This window comes from Rhinopithecus bieti, unplaced genomic scaffold (genome assembly GCF_001698545.2).
Source record: "Rhinopithecus bieti isolate Rb0 unplaced genomic scaffold, ASM169854v2 scaffold_25764, whole genome shotgun sequence".
NCBI lineage: Eukaryota > Metazoa > Chordata > Mammalia > Primates > Cercopithecidae > Rhinopithecus > Rhinopithecus bieti.
This window is the reverse complement of record NW_016811771.1, coordinates 367,055-385,422: the sequence shown is the minus strand read 5'-3', so window position 1 is coordinate 385,422 and position 18,368 is coordinate 367,055. Positions and strand designations below refer to the sequence as shown.

At 37.2% G+C, this 18,368-nt stretch overlaps 1 pseudogene; it reads right to left on the bottom strand.

Annotated features, from left to right (window-relative positions):
- Positions 1-9,435: 9,435 nt before the first annotated feature.
- The window catches only part of LOC108544084 (60S ribosomal protein L6 pseudogene), a 10,886-nt pseudogene continuing 1,953 nt past the window's right edge, over positions 9,436-18,368 (bottom strand).

The following is an 18,368-nucleotide window of genomic DNA, read 5'->3' as shown; positions in this document are numbered from 1 at the left end:
ATATACTAAAAATCACAGGTATATTTCCAAAAGGTAAATTTTATAGCATATGAATTATCATTAAAGCGATTTTTTAAAAAAATGAAGTGGGCTTTTCTCCCTGCCTTTTCAGATGCCCAGAGCCAGCTTGTTTAAATACCTGTGAGTATCCCTTTCCAGAGATCACAAAGTGAAGATGCAGACATATTTATTTTCAAACTTCCCACAAAGGAACCCATTCTTTGTCTCTTAGCTAGTTACTGAAAGCATCTGGACTGAGGATATGCAGGACACCTTGAAGCTATGAATGTTTTGCATCCAAAATTACAGGGTTGCAGTTGCCGTTTGTCTTTTCAATTCCTTCAAAAATCAGTGCCTAGGGCAGGAATTTATAGCATTTGTTTATTCTGTTCCTATATTCCTGAGGCAGAGCGGAGAGACAGACAAATAAAAATTGGTAGTCCCATCCAGCTCCCTTTCTTTCAAGGTGTCTCACAGACACCTTGATTGGACTGTGGCTTCTTGGGAACAGCCCAGGGTAGAAACAGATAGGGCTGGTGATCCAACACCACTCTCCCCAGTTAAGTCACTTCATGGGCTGGAGGGATTATGGAGCCCAGGGCATAGGAAGCACTGATTTTTAAAAAAATAATAATAACTGTAGTAATTAGATTAATCGAATATTCCAGGCTTCTTTGTAATAAAATATGACATCTTTTCGTCTTTCCTGAAAGATTAATGGTTCAGAGAATGATATTAAAAGCCAACTTTTTCTTAGCTCTGTGTCCCCTGGTTCCTCAGCCTCACTCTATATTTACGGAATGATTTAAGTATTAGTTCAAGAATTCATCATGAAGCAAACAGAATAATGTTCCCACTTCACAAACCCCTTAGGTCATTTCACTTCTGCAGAGACTTGTTTTGATAAATCCAAATACCCAAAGGGCATGGACATTAGCCTTGGTGGATTAATGGCTACTAATTCAATCTTGTGGAAAGAAAGCCTTACCAATGATTAGGTTTTCAATCTTGCAAGACCTGGACCAGCAACTTCTCCAAGATGCTTTATTCCATACCATATGTAGCAAAGAAATAAGGTGGTTAATGTAACAGAATTGTTGTGAGAACTTTGCTTACACTAGGTATGAATCCTTGGTCTACCACTTACTAGCTGGGTGACTTTGGATATGTTACTTAACCTCTCTGTGTCGTATTTTCTATATCTATCACATTGTGATGATAATCCCTAACTTACAAGAGTGTTGTAAGAATTGCAAATGACATGAGGAGATGCACACTTAGCTAGTAATTAAAGAAATAGAAAGCCAGACTGCAAAGAGATACCATTCTACACCCATACAATTGGGAAAATAGGAAGCCTGACAATATCAAGTATTGAAAAGGAGATGAAGCAATAGGTCTCTTATGTAATGTATCGCTCATACATTGTATATTGTTCCAAATGATTTGGAAAACAACATAACATTATATCATAAAGTTGAACATTTTTAAACTCTGTGAAACAGCAATTCTACTGCCAGGTATATACCCAAAGGAAACTCTTGCACATGGTTATTCAAAATATATACAAAATGTTTATATCAGCACCTTTCAAAATAGCAAAACTTTTTGAAACAACCCCAATGACCATGACAGAAGAATGGGTAAACTAATTATGATACATTCACACAATGGAATACTAAACAGCAGTGAAAATGATGGAACCACAACTACTTGCAACAATATGTTGAGTGAAGACCAAGTACAATATTCTTTCACAAAGTTCAGTGCAAGTCAAAACATGTATTTATATTAAAGCTTATGACACGTGTCCAAACAAAACAAAAAGACAATGGGACAATAAACACAATATTAATATAGCGGCTATCTCTGAGGGAGAGGCAGGATGGGAAAGGGGCAGAATACAGAGTTAAAGTAAGTTTTTGGTATGTTCAAATTCCTGCATTAAATAGCAGGTTCATGGATGGTCATGGAATAATCAATAACATGTATTATTAACATTATAAATGCAGGTGAGGTGGATCCAGGTTTTGTAGGGGCTTCTTTTGGAAAAATATGAAATTATACACGTTCAATATCCTTGGCCACTCCAGTGCTCCTTTACATGAGGGGGAAGTGTGATGGAGAAGTCAGAATGGAAAGAGAGTGTTCTTAACTGATCCTGTTTAAAATATCTTTCTTTTTCAGATTTTACAAAACCTGTATGGCCATGACAACACATTGCTCATGTTCTGCCAGGGGCATGGAAGAGGCCTCTGCAATTGAGGGGCCTGAAGCTTAAGCTTTAGTGGCTTCACGGTAAATGCATCTCTAAGGAAGTTAGATGTAAAGGGCACTAGATGGCTCTAGTCCGGGCTCTAAAACTAGAGCTGTATGTTGTCAGGCAGGCCAATTACCTCCTCTGAACCTCAGCTTCTTTCTCTGTGAAACGACGGATCAAGCAGTATCTTCAAACTTAACCATCCTGCAACTCTATTAGTGAAGTTTATGGACTCATTTAATAGACACACATAGTGTGAAGTCTATGTCATCAATACAATGTGTTTACAATGGGTTTTAAATTAAAACTCTGTCATCTCCTATGTAGCCTGTGATAGTAGAATTTATACTGAAAAGGTTAATGGTAGCACAAAAAAAAAATTCTTTAGCACAGAATTTTTGTTCCCTCACAATGTAAATATTTTAAAACATTATGAAAGTGCAAGGCTATTTAATGAGACAGGGAAAGTAAGTTATATATGAAAAGGGGGAACGGAAATAAAGTTAACCCCAATTAACATGCATGCTATCTTAAAAAGTTAAGACATTATAATTAATAATTACAGGTACTAATAAAAGAGTTCAATAAGAATGAAGGCTGATAACAAAAACAGACAAAAATTAATCACTTTTTATGTAATTCCAGATACAGAATTTGACTCCTTTCCTTCCCCAGACTGGGGGGGAATACTGTCACCACAGGGTGGTACATAGTCACTCTCTTGTTTTGCTTACTTTTATTTTCATTCATCACCAGTCAGCAGCCCTGTGGCTCCATTTCCACTCAAACCAGAAACCCACTTGAACATATTTGTTATATCTCCTTTGACATATATACATTTTTGCAAACTATAAAATGTATGTATTTAAATTCATATAATGATATTGTCTTGTGGATATCATATTTCTTTTTTTTTTTTTAACTTGAGAGTGCATTTTTAAGACCTTTCCACAATGCAATTGCTCCTAATTCCTGAATAGCATGCATTTCATTTATCCATTTCCCTATTGATGGATGGCAACAATGCTCCAATGAATAAGTTTATTCATATGCAATTACAAGTCTGTGTGAGGGTGTTATCACATATATAGAGGAGTGGGATTGCCAGCTCATTGGGGATTTGCATAATTTCTCTTAGGATACCAATGCTTTTGTCCACAATAACTGCACCAGTCTACTGCATGGCAGTAGTGCATGCGTTTCTATTTCCTCACCTTTTCACAAATACTTGGAATTTTCAGACGTATTTTTTGACAATAAAATGAGAATAAAGGTGTATTGCTGTTTTACTTTGCATTATCTGAGGTTGAGCATGTCTTCTTATTCTTGTTTGCACATTTAGAATTCTCTTTCTGTGTCTTTCTTTTTCATACAAATTGCCCATTTTCCTATTTCTCCTTTCTTTTCTTGTTGATTTGCTTGATTTCCTTGTATATTGTAGTATTAGTCCTTTGACTTTAGTTTTGATGTTACACAAATTTCCTATTAAGTCACTCACTTATTAATTTTGTATGTGATATCTTTCATTCCAAAATGCCTTAATGTTGATGCAAACAAGCAATACTTAGCTGTCAATTAGACAATAATTAATTTTTTAAATAATTGGAAAAATTCATTTACTGGTAGAAAATCATATGGAAAGAGTGTGATGTTGAGATGTTCAAGGTGAAAAAGCTCAGTCTATGGTTCCTTAAACTAATTTTGAGCTACTTTTCAGGTTTTTTGAAAATCAAACACCTTATCTGGATGCAAACACTTCTGTAAAGTGCAATGAGTCAAATAATCATATATGCAAATTGTATGACTTTGACAAAAAGCAGAATTCTGTTTAAGAATGATGTTAAATTCTCTTTTAAAAATACGTTCTTTAATTTGTACATATTTTACATTGTTTAATTTATATGTATGTTTATACACAATTTTTCACAATCATAGATCACTACAGCCTTGAACTCCTGGGCTCAAGTGATCCTCCTGAGTAGCTGGGACTACATGCATGCACCACCATACCCAGGTAATTTTAAAATTTTTTTTTTAGAGACAGGGTCTTGCTATATTGCCCAGGCTGGTCTTGAAACTCCTGGTCTCAAGTGATCTTCCCATCTTGGTCTCCCAAAGTGCTGGGATTACAGTTGTGAGCCACTGTGCCTATCTTATTGTAAGTTTTAACAGAGCTTTTATCGCATTAAGAAGTTCCTTTTCTTTCTCTTATTTCTGGTGGATTTTTCCTTTTATTAATATGATGTTTCTCTTCATTTCTAGCAATACTTTTAATTAAATTTCATTTTATATATTGCCATTGCTATCCAAGTTTTAATTTGGTTAATATTGATCTGATGTACATTTTTCCAGGTCTTTATTTTAACCCTTTATGTATAGTTTTGTTTTAGGAGTTTGTCTTATAAATTAAGGTGGCAGATTTGGTTTTCATTTTTACTCTAATCTGATAGTCTATGTCTTTCACTGGGTGAATTTAACTAATTTATATTTATTTTATTGTTTTTTAAGAACTCATCAACTTTTAAAAACATATTTACATATAACTTTTCTAAGCAATCCAATGTTAATCAGTTTTATTTATCTTCCTTCCAAAGGCAAAGATTTTAGCATGCTCTAACTATCCACTGAACAACTCAATCATTTTATTGTTGCTTTGAAATTTAGTTATACTTTTGTTTATACAAAACAATTACTTTTTTCAGTCATTAATTAAACTTACTGGCATATTTTACCAATTTATTTGTTCATTGTGATTTCACACATCTTAAGCATTCCCTCTGTGTTCACTTCTCTTCTTGATAATGTACATAGTGTAATATTTCTTTCAACAAGAGTCTGAATCATAAATATAGCCTTTGTAAATGTGAAAATATTTTAAGTTTTCCTTCACTCTTGAATAATAATTTATATGCACATAAATTTCTAGCTTGAATACGTTACTCCATTGTCTCCTTGCAACTATTGTTAATCAGAAGTCTGCTTTCTAATTGTTTTGTTATATCTGTCTTTTTTATTTGTGTTTTTAAAGGTATTTTCTCTTGATTCTTGCTGCTCTTCGTTTCCACTGCAATATGTCTAAAGGTGAGTATAATTTTATTTCTCTTGCTCAGTCTCAAAGTGTGCTTCGGTTTAAAGACTCATGTCTTTTGTCAATTATGGAAAATGTTCAGTATTTTCTTAAATATTGCCTCTTCAACTTCCCACTCTCTTTTTTCTCACATAATTCACATTATGCCTGTTTATTCCTCAACCTTATTGTGATTGTTCTTTTATAGTTGATATCAGTATCTGTGTAATATTCAGCTTAAATTCTTCAACACTATTTTCTGATTCACAAGTTCTCTATTCAAATGTATCCGGATTTCAGTTCATTTTATCTATTGAGTCTTTAGCACAATTAACTATGTGTTTCATTCTGTTTTGTTTTGCTTCCTTTCATATCTATCCACTCTTGTTCTTTCAAGTCTGCTTTGTTTTATAACTTTTGTTATTTTTATGAAAATGTAGTTTTTCAACATATCTTAGGCATACTTATGATCAAGTCTTTTCTAAAGTTTTTAAAATTATGTTACTTTCATCCTGAGTGAATTCGTGTTTGAGTGGTGATTTTGTCAGCCGTCTTTCTTAACACACAATTTCTTTACTTTCTTTGGAATTTTGGTTTATAAGACCATTTTGAGTCTTTGAGACAGAGCTCTCTCCCTCTCTCTCCTCCTGTTGCTGCTTTCCAGCAGGTTTTTAGTACTTCTGCCTCTGGACTGATAATACAGAGCCAAGAATTTTTTGAAAGTTTCAGGTCTCAACCCTGTGATGATATCAGGGATGTCTCAGATCCAGTCACTAAGCCGGTGGACATCTTGGCTCCATTCTGGTGTGAAAGCTGCTTATGTCTTCTCCTCTGTTAGAGGCCCACCTGTGAACTACAGCCAATACACCACAGCCCCTGGTGGCAGTGAGCAGCAGATCTTTATAGCTGCCTTTCACCTTTTACCACTTTTTCTCCTGCCTCTCTAAGCAAACAGAGCAGGACACAATACTTGGCACCTATTTCTAAAAGGTGGCTAAACTTTGTGCACCCTGCTGCCTGGGTAATGTTTGTTTGTTTGTTTTTGAGATGGACTCTTGCTCTGTCATCCAAGCTGGAGTGCAGTGGCATGATCTTGGCTCACTGCAACCTCCGCCTCCCAGGTTCAAGCAATTCTCCTGCCTCAACCTCCCGAGTAGCTGAGATTACAGGCATGCACCACCACGCCCGGCTAATTTTTGTATTTTTAGTAGGGATGGGATTTCACCATATTGGTCAGGCTGGTCTTGAACTCCTGAACTCATGATCCGCCCGCCTCAGCCTCCCAAAGTGCTGGGATTATAGGCATGAGCCACCGTGCCCAGCGTGCCTGGGTAATGTTTAAAGACAGAGAAGCAGACAGTCTATCCAGCTGGGGAACTTTAGGAGTCAGGATTTTAAAGCCCAAGAGGGAATTTTACTTGAAAATGAATCCGATTTTATATGGGGTTATTTGCCCACAAGTAACAGAAAGATTTTAATTATAACTGTCTTTCTTTGGAGATATATCAAGGATTCAATAAATGAATCTACCTTAAAGAATGTCAGAACATGAGAAAATATTCCAAAGACCAAAAGAAGGACCAGAGCAGAGGAAGGTGGGGAGAGAAAGAGAGAAACTAGGAAAAGGAAAGAGAAGCGGACAGGAAAACTAGGTACGGAGAAAGGAAGGGAAGAGAGACAGAAGCAGAAATAGAGAGACAGGTTAGGGGCAGAAAGAGCCAAAGGGAGAAATATAGACAGTGAGAGACATCTAAAGGCAGGGATAAAAAGGAAAAGCTTGCAAAAAATAATGTCACTACACTGAAGGGATTCAATTTTCTGGCTTTTATAAAAGAAAATATGGCCACAGCCCTGTGAGTAGATGTACCCTACTTGCTGAGTCTTTTGAGAGGATAACCCAGAAGGAAGGAAGTGGTAAAAATGACTAATCTGGTAAAAATGACTAATCTCTCTGTCAGTTGAATGACCCCTTCCAAGCCTGAGACAGAAGGCTGCTCTACACTAGCTGTTGCCCAGCACAGACAAGGAGCCTTCCCACTGCCCCTGGCCACTTCTAACAACCGGGCTGATTCGACAGTCTCTTCAATAACCCATTCATCCACAGCCTTATATTGGTTTTCATCCTGAGTAACACTAATTGCCCTTCTGCCGAGAGCATGTGGAAGGCATTGATTGATGACACTGCAGTATTTTTCCACATCAGCAGCAGCAGCCATATGTGTCTTGGCTGATGCAGACTTTCCTCCCCAAGCAGGTGAGCATATTCCAGGATCAGTGACTGCAGGAAAAGTGAGCCCTCACCAGCAAACTAGTAGTTGGGTTAATAGAATGAACTACAAAAGATGAAGCCCATCCTAATAACTGATCCTTGCCTTTGAAACATCACAGTGAACTATCTTAATGAGGCCAAATATTTGCTCCTCTGTAAGACTGTCTCCATTTATCCAAAGCTGTCTTTGCTTGGGCTTCCCCAAATGCAGAATCTGAGGGAAGGATACAAGTGCAGGTAGTTTATTTGGGAGGTGTAGATAACACCGGTAGGAGAGTGGGGGAAATGTGACAAAACAGAGAAGGCAGCCAATAAAGGATGCATTATCAAGCCAGCTTCCACTCTGGGAAACTGGAGCATAATCCCACAGGGCAACTCTGAGAAGCGGTGTGAAACCTATGCCTTGAGGGTTTTTAGCCCAAGGAGAAAGGGAGCTGGGGTATTTATACACCAACTTCTGGCAGGAATTAACCTCTCTCGGAAGGAATTGTTTCATGGAAGTTCCAGCCTGCCTTACATATAAGCAGAGTGGCCTTCCACTTAAACATTAAAAGTAGACATTTGCAGTTGAAAGTTGGCTGGGGTAGACTTAAGTGTTAAGGCCTGAGGAATATGCGGCACTTGTGAAAACTTGCCCAAATGCCTTAGTGGAAACACTGAATCTTGCTTCATTTACTGAGCTCCTCTGAAAACCGCTTTCCATTTCTAAAGGTTCACAGCATGAGCTCATTTACAAGTAGTTTAGCAACCTACATTTGTGGCACACCTGAATTAGTCCCACCACTTAGGTTCCATGTCAACTCTCCAGTCAAAGACATTTAACATGAATCTCAATTTTTTTCATCTGTCAGGAAGAGATATTAAGTTCTGACCTCCCTCACAGGCATGAAATGAGGCTCAAAATCAAAATATGATAATATGCATGAGGTGTCAACAAACTTTTCTAAAGGTCCAGATAGTAAACATCTTAGCCTTTGCAAGCCATGTGATCTCAGTAGCTACTCACCTCTGCTATTTCAGCAGGAAAAGTCTAGACAAGAGGTAAACAAATGAGCATGGCTGTATTCCAATAAAACTTGATTTACAAGATAAGTCAGCAGGCTAAATTTGACCTACCAATCCATGAGCTGTGTTTTGCCAACCTCTTATGTACATGAAAGACTTTTGTAAACTTTAATGCTATGCACATTCTCTGTATCATTTATCCCTCACTCAATAAATCATTGGAATTCACTATCCCTGTCATCCTGGGGTTGGAATTCTTGGTTTCTTCCTTCATATGGCACATGTTTACTGAGCACCTGTTCTGTGGAAGGCATTAGGCTGGCCCCGGGGCTTCAGTGCTAATAAGACAGACATAGTCCATGCCCAACACCTAGAATGGCAATCCTAAACCTGTTCTCCCACCAGTCTGCACAAAATAGCTATTCCTTTGGATGAACAAGTGACAACTGCAACTGAAACTCTATCGGTGCCTGGGAGAGTTGGAGGCATAGGCAGCATTACTAAAACAGCTTAACCTCAGGGCCCCACGCTTGTACTGAATCCTTCCAAGGCCCTGGAAGGGGCCCTAGCAGTGATTCATATGGTCATATATTTTTGTCAAATTCACAAATACAAGCTATTTTAAAGCATAATTGAGTAAGGCCCCTGTCTTTTTCCACTCTGACTTATCCTCCATCACACTTCCCTTGTGTGAGAGGGTTTCCCCGACTCTATGAGCAGTCATTCCAAACTCTTTTTAATAGAAAACATTATCACTGTGCGGACTTTGGAGTTATGGTCTATTGGGACTTCTTTCAGACAGGCTCCCTTTTAAGGGACAAGAATTAACAATAGTTAAGTAATTATTCGCCATGGCTCTTTGCCGCCTTTGTGGCCAAAACGCTGTTGGAGAGGGCTGATATTAACAGTCACGATAGCTTCTGGGATAAGAACTAGTGGGAGAATGTAAAATGACAAGAGGGGCTGTCAAATTATTTAAGGAAGCAAACTTCTAAGTTTAGGGAAACAGCTCAGGAAAAGCCAAGTAAAATTTATCAGCACTAAGATTTGGAAATTTACAGAGTCACCTTTAGCCTTTGGCAGGTTTGTATTCATTCCTGAGCTAACCTGAGCCCCATAATTTCATAACATTTACCCACCTAAGGACCAGCCCAGTATTCATGAAAAACCCATGAATGCAAGTGTTCATTTGTGTATGGATATGTATACATATGTATTTGCGTGTATATGTACACATGTAACTACATAAGGATGTTTGACATCTATGTAAAACTCTCTTAAAACAAATATTCAAATACTAGGAAAAAGTAACATCATCGTACTTCCAAATATAGACCAATTATACGAACAATCGCTATCGTTCATTGAAAGCTTACCATGTGCCAAACATTATGCAAGCACTACACAAAATCCTACAAAGTAGGTACAGTTGTTACAGTTATTATTGTCTCTGTTATTTGGGTAAAGAAATTGAAGCACTAAGAGGTTAGGAACTTTGCCAAGAACAATAACTTATAAGTGATGCAGCTAGGATTTAAACCCAGGTATTTTTTACTCCAGAACCTGATTTTTAAGTACCACATAGTCACTTTAACTGTAAATGTCCTGTCAAAAGGACAATGTCTTCACAAAACAACCTAGAGCCTTGGGAATGAATTTGTTCACCAAGAGTCATTGTAGGAAACTGGCATTTGTATGTCTGGGCTGGGGCCAGGGTTCAGGCACAGAGAGCATTTTCTCCTGGTGTAAATGTTATGGAAAGGACTCCAGGACTCAGTCTCTCACTCTTTCTCTTAATGCTTTTCCGTTACGTCAGTCACCCCAGTGATGATTCCACCTGTTTTTCTCCAGATTCCATGAGCCCCATTTTCTGACAAAGATGTCTATCATCTCTGACCCACTAAATATTGACACCATACACCTCTTCCCTGGGCGTCTTTATCTAAGTGAGGCACATATTCAATACAAGGTTTCCATATGAGACATACAAGTTTTGTTTCTTTCTGCTTCTAGTAGCCAAGAGGCCAGGCTAAAAATGACTGAGGTACAAGAAGCCTCTCAAATGGCACATAATTGAGTTTTGGTACTGAGCTATATGCAGATGGTCCTCAAGGTGTGAATTTTCTTGGTATTCACATTGTCTTAGAAATTCCACTCAATTTCTTTATGCCTCCGTTAATGCCCTTCAGCTAAAGACCTTCAGGAGCACACTTAGAGCCAGTGAAAGTTGACTTTTTTGACTTATTACAATGAGAGTGAATGAACACCATGGGGAGCCATAGGGCATCTCGGTAGAGGTGTTAGGACTTATCACAGTATTTGGACTTGTAGTGCGTGATTTGGAGGAAGGTTCAGGAAGAAGGACTTTATTCCAGATTACATGCTGTTAAGAAATGATAATTCTATTATTGAGTATCATAATAAATCTTATCTAAAGGAAGGAATACTAGTATGAGGCTAACATTGTCATTGATAAGGCAGCATCCGCTACTTACATTAGCCAAGATAGAAAGCCGTTTGATCATTTTTGTGGTTTGAACAATGTTCATGCTTTTGTTTGTGTTCAGACATGATACAAGGTGGTCTTATTTTCTCTTGATCCATCGTGGTCACAGAGTGGGCTTATCTGAATCTGGTGCTCTGTGAGATTGTTTACGCTTAACAAGAAAACACCATGGTTTAGCTGTAAGTGCCACGCTAGCTCTTAAGCTCTTAGCAACACCAAGGATTAGCTAACAGGACCAGGCCAACTCTTGAGTATTAGAGATGCTTTAAATTTGCTGTTTTCTTTTATATTTTCTAGTTATTGTAGTTTTTTAAAAAAATGGATCCATAATAGATGTACATATTTATGGGGTACATGTGATATTATAATATATGCATGCAATGTGTAATGACCAAATCAGGATAATTGGGATATCCATCATCTCAAACATTTTTTATTTCTTTATGTTGGGAACATTGTATATCTTCTCTTCTAATCATTTTCAAATATACAAGAAATTATTAACTATAGTCACCTTACTGTGCTATTGAACTTATTCCTTCTATCTGACTATATTCTTGGACCAGGCACACTGGCTCACTCCTGTAATCCCAGTGCTCTGGAGCTGACACAGGAGGATCACTTGAGGCCAGGAGTTTGAGATCAGTCTGGGCAACACAGCAAGACCCCATCCCTACAAAAAACTAAAAAATTAGCCAGGCGTGATAGTCCTAGCTACATATCTATAGTCCTAGCTACACAGGAGGCTGAGGTGGGAGTATCACTTGAGTTAAGGAGTCTGAGGCTGCAGTGAGCTATGATCATGCCACTGCACTCCAGACTGGGCAACAGAGTGATGTCTTTAAAAAAAATAAAATAAATTTTTAAAAAATAAATTTAAAATAAAATAAAATAATTGAACTGTATTTTTTTTTACTGATTGACCAACCTTTCTTCATGCTCTCCTTCCCCCATTCTTCTCAGGCTTGTCACCACCATTCTATTCACCAACTCCAATTAATTTTTTAAGTTCCCACATATGAGTGAGACCATGGAATCTTTATCTTTCTGTGCCTGGCTTATTTCACTTAACATAATGTTTTCCAGTTCCATCCATGTTGCCACAAATGACTGGATTTCATTCTTTTTGTGGCTGAATAGTATTCTATTGTGTATGCATACCATATTTTCTTTCTCCTTTCATCTGTTGGTAGGCACTTAGGTTGATTCAATATCTAGACTATTGTGAATAGGGCTACCATAAACATGGAAGTGCAGACATTTCTTCAATATGCTGATTTTCTTTCTTTTGGGTATCTACCTAGCAATGGGGTTGCTGGATCATATGGTAGTTCTATCTTTAGTTTTTTGAGGAATCTACATACGTTTTTCAGAGTGGCTATACTAATTTACATTCCTGTATGCACTTACTCAGTTTTCTTATCCTTCAGCGGATGTTTCTGAGCCTCACCTCTTGAATAAGTTTCATCATGCCCACCTCTCCTACATGTAGAACTCATAGAAAAAGACAAAGTATCTCAAAGATGCTAACAGTGAACCTTAGGCCTTCCAAAAGATCTCCACATTGGAGTGGAAAACACAGACACAATATTTTCTCTGCTTTAGTTTTCATTTCCTCATAACATGGAAATAATTCCATCTGTAGCTGTACCTAGAATAGACAAAATTACGGTGCCCCATTGCTTGTGGCCTAATTAAAGTAGACTAAGAAAAGAGAAGTAAGCAACAATGCAAGCTGAAACCTGAAATTCAACAGTCCAAAGGTCACACAATGGCACATACTAACAATAAGCAACCAAGTGCATGTATAATCTGTGTCACAGTAATGATTATAACCAAGTGGTGAGAATGAAAAAAATCTGCTTAGGACATGTCTCAGAATTGGCATTCTGTCTTTGGAAGCTCTTTAATAACTGACCTCTCTCTTGGGTAGCAGAGGGGACCTTCCTCTTTCCTTTTGTCTTGGGCTCTGCCTCCCCTCCAGTCCTTCCATCCTCTTCACTGTCACCTCCCTAATAGCCACACTGGCTGGCTTCCTATGAACCAAAGCTTCCAAATGTCCTTCAGTGCTGGAAAATAAATAAAGCATTTGACACAGACACACATTGTTTCTGTTTCCTGGGCTGCTAATGATAAAAGTTGCCACCTTGATGTCCTCAAATAGAAACTGAAACTGTCTGCCATTTGTGTTTGTCTTTCAGACAATACAGTTTTTCTCCCTGCATTGTTCATCAACTCTCGAGTGTGTTTTCTCTGCAAGAAAAATATTTTCTAGAACTGAAAGTTGTCAGCTTGTTCTGATTTCTATTACCACATATTAATTTGCAAGTTCTACAACTTCATATAAATGAAATTATGCAATATGTAGTCTCTGTGTCTGGTATCTTTCCCTGAGTATGTCTGTGAGACTTATTCATATTATTGTTTGTATCAGTAATTCTTTTTTACCACTAAGTATTGTTCTATTGTATGAATATACCACAGTTTGCTTATCTGATCTGTAGATAGATATTTCATTTATTTTCAATTTGCGGTTATTAAAGATGAAATTGTTTTAAACATTCTTACACGTGGCTTTTTGTGGACATGTTTTCATTTCTCTTAAGTAAATACCTAGAAGTAGAAATTTTGGGTCATAGAGTGGGTGTACCGTTTAACTTTATAGGAAACTGACAAATGAATTTCCAAAGTGAGTATATTATTTTACACTCACACCAGCAATGGGACTTCTGGTTGCTTCACATCCTCATCAACATTTTTTTTCTGAAAGTCTTTAAAATTCTAGCTATTCCAGTGGCGTTTTATAGCATTTTAAAGTTTTCTGATTGTACACATAAGTAAGAATGCTAGATTCAATTCTTTTATTTTTTTGTTGGCCGGTAAGCAAAACTAGAAAAGGTACAAATTTTCTTTAAAATTGCACTAAAACACTAACCATAAAAAAGATTGATAAATTGAACTTAACTAAAATTAGGAACTCCTGTTCATCAAAAGATACTTTTACGGTAGTAAAAAGGCAAGCCACAAATGGAGAAACATTTTTAGATCTACCAAAAAATGGCTCATATCCAGAATATATAAAGAACCCCTACAAATAAATATAAAAAAGACAAATAGCCAAATTTAGAAGCAGGCAAGACTTGAACAGGCACTTTACAAAGAGAATACCCATATGGTCCATTAGTTCATAAAAAGGTGTACAACTTATTTAATTCTCAGGAAAAGTCAAACTTAAATCACAATAAGATATTACTGCACACTGAATAGAAGGTCCAAAATTAATAAGATTGATAATACCAAGTGATGGCAAGGATGTGAAGCAATTGGACCTTTCATATGCATTATTAGTAGCAATGTAAATTGGTAAAGCCACTTTAAAACACTGATGGTAACTACTTAAGCTAAATAAGCATCTACTTAAGATAAACATGACCTAGCTATTAACTCCTAGGAAATAACCAAGAAAAATGAATGCATATGTGTTCCAAAGACATATACGAACTTGCCCATAGTAGCCTTATTCATAATAACTTAAACTGAAAACAACATTAATGCCTGTCAATAGGAGAAAGATATATCAATTGTAATATATTCATATAATAGAAAAATACACAACAATAAAAGTGAACTACAAAAAACATACAGTGACATGGATAGCTCTCACAGACTTGAAGAGTGAAAGAAGCCAGACCCAAAATGACATATACTATATAATTTTCTTTGTATGAAATTCATGCACAAGCAAAGTTAATTAATATTGCTTAGCTGTCAGAATACTTTTTATCTCTAAAAAGAGGGTATTGGGCCAGGCACGGTGGATCACACCTGTAATTCCAGCACTTTGGGAGGCCGAGGTGGGTGGATCACCTGAGGTCAGGAGTTCGAGACCAGCCTGGCCAACATGGTGAAACCCCACCTCTACTAAAAATACAAAAAGAAAGTAGCCGGGCATGGTGGTGGACACCTGTAATCCCAGCTACTCAGGAGGCTGAGGCAGGAGAATCGCTTGAACCTGGGAGGCGGAGGTTGCAGTGAGACGAGATCACACCACTGCACTCCAACCTGGGCAACAAAGTGAGACTCCATCTCAAATAAATAAATAAATAAATAAATAAAGGGGGTATTGACTGGAAAGGGACATGAAGCAGCCTTCCAGAGTACTGAAAATGTTCTATATTTTGATCTGAGTCATAAAAATTCATCAAGTTATACATGTATAATTAGTGCACTTTATTGAATACTTAAATTTTTTTTAAACTAGCAAAGATTAAAGTAGATATATTGAGAATTTAAAATCAGGCAGTAAGGAATTAGTCCCTTAAAATATGTAACCCTCAGAATACTTAAGTGTTACAATTCTCCCCTCAAAATAGTAATTATTTATTTGCTTTCTAAATTGGGATGGAAAATATTCTGAATGGATGCAGTCTAGTTTGTAAACCATTGCCCAGAGACCTGGTTCTTAGGATCTTTTCAAGATGGCTTATTATCTCTGATATGTCATGACCTCATTTGGAAGGATTAGAAGCTCTTCAATGCCATTAACATTTTAATATTGGATTATAGCCTTCAAATTAACTCATATTTTTTCTGGTCACTTGGTTTCACCAATATAAATTTGGAGAAAATTACATTATAAACCATGCTTATGAGCTATAACCCTAATATTGAGATGCCAAGCCTGCAAGAAAATGGTAACATACTCAAGCATCCTGGTCAGAAAATACGGTTTGCAGCACCATGGTATGATGTTCATCCAGGTTTATGTATGTGTATGTGTGTGTGTGTGTGTGTGTGTGTGTGTGTGTGTGTGTGTGTGTGTTTCTGTAGTCTGGTTTACTTTCCTTTTATAACCAATGTTTTGCAATTTAAAAAATATTTTTGTTCCTGTTGTCTTAGGTCTAAATAGGAGCAAAAACAATATTTAAAACTTTACTCAATTTTTTTAGATATCATTTCCCACACTTTCCCTTACGTTACATTAATGCCAATGCAAAAGAAACACACTGATTGGAGGGTGGAACAGCAGGGGGAAGAAGCAAGAACAAAAATCTTATTGGAATAGCAAGAAGCCCTTTTGAGGGACTAAAATGACAACAAAGAGATTATGATTTATAAATTATAATAATACTCATATTTAGCAACTCAACCATAGTATCAACATGAAACTGTATAAGTTTCATTTTTCCATAGAGGAAAGACTAAGGGCAAAATAAACCACATGAATAATGAAATTTCAAAATGCCTTTATAAGAACGTAAATTTTCCTTTTTTGTCACTATGACGGCCAATTCTGCTCATATTAGAGTGCTCACTCAAGTTTACCATGTAAATCCTTCCTTTGGAATACATGTGACAGTAAGCAAAGCAGTTTCTGAACATACTTGATAAGTTCTTACTGTATTGGGTAATGTAAGGTCTAGTGATGAAATATTTATTTGGTAGGAACAATTCTTCCTCCATTTGATAAATATGTTCTTCTTTGACTTTTGAGAGTGAACCTATAGCACTTTTTTCCTGGGGATTCCTGACTGAGGAAGACAGTGCTGATATGACTGGCTGGGGTGCAAATTTAAAATGGCAAATTTTATTCCACAGGAATCACATCCATGTCCCAGGCTTTCCAGATGGGATAGCCAGCCGTGCACAATAGGTCCCAATTTTGGTTACTCTGCTATGGACATGCTGAGTGAACCCTCACATATCTGGTGTAATGCATAAAAGTGAGGCTGCCACTCAGCAGGAGAGAAAAATTGACTTGATTTAAAATCACTGATTTTAAACAGGTGGGTTATATATTTATTTGCAAAAATGTCCAAAAGTGGGGTATTTACAGGGAACAAAAAACCTTGTATCACAGTACCTCAAAGAAAAAATATCCGTGTATCACAGAACATCCCTCAAAGCCACCAAAATAATGTGACAACTAATCGAGGGAAGGTTCCTCCCTAGGCAGGCCTTCACCATTTATTGTGAAATGATTGAGTTTGATTTTAGAACATGTTTTGCTTTTAGCAAATTTTTAAATTGCTTTAATTCTTTGCCTTGATTGTTTTGGTGACAGATTCTCAAGACATACTTGAAGGAACATTTGTTGAGGACATTGTGGGACATCGGAGTATAGTGACATGTTACATATTGTCCAAAACCAAGTGGTTTTTAAAGTTTTTAATAATATTTTTCATACTATACATTGTTCAGCTTACAAATGGAGAAATTTGTATTAATTATCTGAGATGCCCAAAGGGAACATTTTGTTAGATGAAGCTATGATCTGGATACGGTTTGCTTGTCCCCACTAAATCTCATGTTGAAATTCAGCCCCCAGTTTGATGGTATTGGGAGGTAGTGCCTAGTGGGAGGCATTTGGGTCACGAGGGTAGATCCCTCATGCATAGATGAATGCCCTCCCTTGGGACTGAGTGATTTCTCACTCCATTAGCTCCTGAGAGACCTGGTTGTTAAAAGAGCCTGGCACCTTTCCCCTCTCTCTCTCTCTTGCTTCCTCTCTCACCACGTAGTCTCTGCACATGCTGGCTCCTCTTTGCCTTTTGCCATGAAAGGAAGCTTTCTGAAGCCCTCAACAGATGGAAATGCTCAATCATGAACTTTCCAACCAGCAGAATTGTGAGCTAGTAAACCTTTTTTTCTTCCTAAATTTCCTAGCCTCAGGTATTCCTTGATAGTAATACAAAATGAACTAAGGCAGACGGGAATGTTACACTAAAGTAAAAGCAGAAACACACTTCCATCCACAGTTTCATGGGTACACAGACTATCACTTTTATATTTTTTTGTACTTTAACTTAATTTCTGACTCAAAATACCCATTTCAACAGGCTAATGGATTACTAAGCCTCTGTACTTCCTGTGGTGCCCCACCTTCTCGTCAATGTTGTATCGAAATGTTGACTGGAGGCAGGGGTGAGGAGGGCTTAGAATGACCATCTGATTTTCAGTCATGGCCCATGAAGCCTTCTGCTGAGTCATCGCCTATCTCTAACAACATCTCCACTGGAACAAGGACATAGTTTGCTACTTTCAACTGTAAAATGAACCACTGAGCCAATCAGAAGTTTGCTACTTTCAACTGTAAAATGAACCACTGAGCCAATCAGGTGTATGTGGTTTAATTTCCAAACTGACTCTGGTATAGCATCACATGACAGATGGCAGACCTGAGGGAAATAAAAATATTTTGCCAATATATGTATATATAACTATATATATATAGAGAGAGAGTTATCAATTAGTTAAGTTC